Source organism: Oratosquilla oratoria, chromosome 22 (genome assembly GCF_046742065.1).
Source record: "Oratosquilla oratoria isolate Oo_2021 chromosome 22, ASM4674206v1, whole genome shotgun sequence".
In the NCBI taxonomy this organism is placed as follows: domain Eukaryota; kingdom Metazoa; phylum Arthropoda; class Malacostraca; order Stomatopoda; family Squillidae; genus Oratosquilla; species Oratosquilla oratoria.
The window spans coordinates 14,024,268-14,029,267 of NC_134798.1; the positions used below are offsets into that span (position 1 = coordinate 14,024,268).

Here is a 5,000-nt window from a genome sequence, read left to right on the forward strand (position 1 = left end):
GAAAATGTGAGGGTAAGAAAAAGCTGAAAGTGAACGTAGGAAAATGAAAGATAATGTGATGTACAAAGAATGATAATGGTGGAAGGGCTGGAGGAAGTGAAGAGATATTTAGATCTTTGGGGTCACGTGTGGTGGTGAATGGAAGTGTGGAACTGTAGGTTAATTATAATGTAAAAGATGCGAGGGAGGAATAGAAAATATTATGAGTGATATGTATCTGGGGATGAACACAAAGAGAAGGTTGTATGAATGAGTGATTGTGTCTACGTTAATGTATGGACCAAAGATATAGAATTTGAAAGATGGTGAAAGGAAGAGTCTGAACATACCTGAGATGAAGTGTTTAAGAAGTATGGTAGGTGTTACAAGGATGGATAGTTAGAAATGTGGAGGTGAGGAGGAGAGTGGGGCTGGATATGAAAGAGAGAGATGTCTGTAAGGGTAGATCATAATACTGAGATGGTTTGGACATATGGAAAGAACGAATGAGGATAGACTGACAAAATATGTGGAAAGCAGAACACGAATGGAAGACCACGAATGAGGTAGAATGGTAGATGGATGAGGTGAAAGGAGCACAGGATACAAAAAGGATGTCTTTCAGGCAGGGAACTGAGTCGAAAAGATAGGAGAGAATGAAGAATAGTTGTAAGTGGTGGAAGAAATATCGCGTTCCTAAGGGATGCTCTTGTTCCCTTCTCATTTTTATTTTTCGGTGAATGAGGAGGGGAGAGAGGGAGGTTGCCATGTAATGAAGCGGTGGGGGTAAACCAACCCCGGCTGTCGGGTCCTGATGTGGAAGCGCTGTCTCGCTACATTGCCTTTGAATCGAGCTCAGTGGCGGGAGATATGGGGAGACCCGCCATCCACAAGGGGGTATTGGATGAGTGGGATGAAAGTAATGCATCCCCTTCATACATACATACATATACCAAGGCTTTTTCCCCCTTCCAAGGGAGGTAGCCACAAAAGGAAAGGCATAAAAACACTCCCACCCATTTCATCCCTAAATACACTCCACACCCCTCCCACCCTTCCTCTCATCTGAGCACCTCCTGGATGACGGGTCATCCCTGAAACCTGCCCACCGCCCTGGGTCAGAAGCAGTGTCGCAAGACACAGTACATCCACAGCAAGGCCGCTTCATTTAATCGGCGACCCCCCCTCTCCGTCCCCCTTTGCATATAAGGAGAGGACGGGGAGAAATCCCTTCGGGCTGCGTCAAAATTTACTCACACATACTACCCCACCCCCCACCCCCCCGCCTATTCCTCCCCATGCAGTCACAAACATCATCCATATACAACCATTCTCCACTCACCTCTGTCTTCCGTCCTCTCCCTTCCTTCCTCAACAGACATTCCCCTCTTCCCCAAAGCCCCCTTCACCCCATCCATCCACCTCATCCTAGGACGTCCCCTCATGTTCACTCCCTCCACATCTGCCTTCCATACCTCTTTTACTAGTCTTTCTTCACTCATTCTTTCCATGTGTCCAAACCATCCTAATATTCTTTCATCAACCCTCTCTCCCAAATCCTTTTTCACCCCTGTTCTCCTCCTCACCTCCTCATTTCTCACTCTATCTAGCCTAGTAACCCCCACCATACTTCTCAGACACCTCATCTCAAACACATTCAAACTCCTTCTCTCTTCTTCTCTTATGTTCCACGTTTCTGCCCCATACAGTGCTGTTGGCACAATCACTCCTTCATACAGTCTCCTCTTCGCATCCATTCCCAAATGTCTATTTCTCATTACACTCTTTAAACCACCAAGGCATTTACTCGCTTCTCTCAATCTACATTCTACCTCCACCTTCACTCCACCTTTTCCTGCTACACTTGCACCCAAGTATCTAAAACTATCCACTTCCTCCAGTCGCTCTCCCTTAATGTTCACTTCCAGTCTACTGCCACTTTCACCCCTTGTACATCTCATCACCTTACTTTTACCCACATTTATCTTTAGCTTTCTTCTATCACATACTCTCCCAAACTCTGCCACCAGCTTCCTCAATCCCTCCTCTGACCCTGCCACAAGCGCAGTGTCGTCCGCAAACAACAGCTGGCTCACCTCCCACTTTTCTCCATTTTCTTTAACCATCTCCAATCCCTGACTCACTACCCTAGCATTCACCTCTCGCACCACCCCATCCATGTATAAGTTGAACAGCCAGGGCGACATAACGCATCCTTGACGAAGTCCTACCTTTAATTCAAACCACTCACTCTCTCTCCATTTCCAATCCTAACACATGCTCTACTACTCACATAAAAACTCTTGACAGCTCCCAAAAGCTTTCTTCCTATCCCATAAATCTGCATAACCTCCCACAGTGCCTTTCTGTCTACCCTATCATAAGCCTTTTCCAGATCCATAAAAGCCTTCATACTAGCAGGAAATTATCTTTCGTTTTCGTTGTTGTTTTTGCCATTGTTCCTGTTGTTATTTTGTTGTTTCCTAATGTTTTTTAATCTCTACTGTGCTGCTCTTAAGATTGAGGATCCCCCTTTTCTGATTTTCTCTTTCACGGAGAGTAAGAGAATGCTTTGACTCAGCCCTCCACCTCACAAGGAGGGTAGTTAGGGAGAAGGCTGTTGGTATATACATACAACACTGCTGGTGTTGACAGGGTATGATGAAAAAAATCTGCCTTTTTTCTTCTTGTTATAAGATACAACAAATAAATGAATTGTATGAAACCACATAATGTTGCTGTCGGAAAGGCGTGCGCTTTCGCGAGTGAGGTAACAGAAAGGAATTTCCTGCGCTGTTGTTATTTGATACCTTGGTGTAAAAAAAAAAAGGTTGTGCTAGGAGAGGGGACGAGAATGGTTTTCCCAGAGTGGCCTCTTGTCTCAGAGAGGAAGAGAGAGGAGGAGCAGGTAAATATATATATATACATACATATATATATATATATATATATATATATATATATATATATATATATACATATATATATATATATATATATATATATATATATATATATATATATATATATATATATATATATTTACAGGTGCGTTGTAGACTTTCGTTTATTTTTTCTAATGATGCTGAATGTGATGGTATTTCATCAGTTAAAGGGTGCATTGACGTATGTCAAGGGGAGGATGAGGGTTAAGAAAAGATGTAGGAAGTTACTCTAGAAAAGGTTCCCAGAGATATGATAATGTCTTGTACAGACACTACATACTACATCTGATATTTGTTACGTAATTGTTAAACTGGTGTCGATTAGGAACGAAGGTACAGTGGGTACTGTGTGTGATAACTTTTCACTCTCCATGTATTTTTGTACTTTCAGTCTCCGTTCTAATGAGTATGATACATTTATAATTCTTTCAGTGCATCATTCCAGGACGCATTCTTTGGCTCCCCAATCCATCTCCACTTCTGTTATGCTTTTTATGTAGCATTAAATCTACTTTTGATTATGAAAGTTTTATGGGCCTGAATCACTTTTTTTTTTTTTTTTTTTTTTTTTTTTTTTTGCAAGAATACTCTTATTTATCATGTGTCTAAAATAGTACTCCTGGAACTTATGACCACATGAGCACATCAAAAATTATCTATAATCTAGATAGAATCCTATGGCGTTATTCCAAACGTAAAAAACATTTCCTAAGGGAATCAGACCCTTCATATGGCTATTCACTACGCTATATTTCAGTTGTATTCAAGACATTGGTATTCGTTTGGATATAACTGATCCTCTGGAAAGAGAAGTTAAACTATAACCAAAGTCCCCTAAAGTCGAACAAATTCACGATAACTAGACAATTGGACAACAAATATGTCTAGTAAGACACGATCAAGTTAACCGTCTTCTAAGGAGGAAACTAGCTTAGGTTTTCCACGTTAATCAAAAGGAAAGAATTGCGTTTCTAAGTTATTTCCTACCTCGCCTAGCTTCAGGTATCTGCCAACACATTATCATGGCATTTTTATATATTCTAAACTGGCAAGCCATCGTGCTAAGAAAATAAAGTATTCTGTTTAATTTCTTGTGAATAAAATTTCAATTCACTTCGAGTGAGACGCCGTACCCACAATGCAACGCAGGCCAGAAGAGGTATGTATTGTTGTTGTTGTAGACTAGATGACGGGCATTTCTTTCATTAGAAGTACATTAGTTCACGTCCCTGGCAAAGTACCAGCCATTTTATCTATTTACTTTTTTACTTTTGCGTCCGAATATACATTTATTCTATTTTTTGCAACCATTATTCCATGTGCTTTTAGCATGTTTTTTTCCTTCCTATTCTCTTGTACAAAGAGGCGCAACGGATCTCAGGAAATCAGGAATTTTCCTGTCGGGGTTCCAGGATGTCTGGTCATTACTAATGAAGCAAAATTACCTACTGGCGGTCCTCACCAGGGGAGCAATATTGCGTTATCACCTCTTGTTTGTTGCTTAAGAAGGAACATTATTTTTCATTGCTCCCAGAATATAACATTTGCATTACAAAGGATTACAAAGGCGGATGCGAAAAAAAAAAAAAAATCATGATACTAATAAATAACATAAATAAATGCATAGGTATAGCTAAATAATAAACAAACAGGTATATAGTAAATAATAATAAATTGACATATAACTAATAATGAATGAAAATCAGACAGACAAATGATAACAAAACAAAAACAAATAATATAAAATAAATTATTATCATTACAGCATCTTGCTTAGGTGTTTATCTAAATGATTCTTGAAGTTTCGAAATGAACAACATAGCACTACCTGTGCAGGAAGTTTATTCCATTCATTAACTACACGGTTGGCAAAGTTGTTTCTACCTACTTCCAAATTGAATCTATTTCCGGACAGTTTGAGACCATTGTTTCTTGTCTGATTCTCATTCAATGTAAAATTTTTGTCACTTTTGATGTTGTCAATTCCCTTTAAAATTTTAAAGACCTGTATCAAGTCACCTCTGAGTTTACGCTTTTTTAGGGAAAACAGATTCATATGTTTTAGTAGATTTTCGT

General features: G+C 39.7%; 1 protein-coding gene across 1 annotated transcript in view; it reads right to left on the reverse strand.

Moving 5' to 3' along the window:
• Positions 1 to 5,000, reverse strand: part of LOC143037278 (neural cell adhesion molecule 2-like) — a 15,396-nt gene that overhangs the window by 4,929 nt on the left and 5,467 nt on the right. The window lies entirely within an intron of this gene.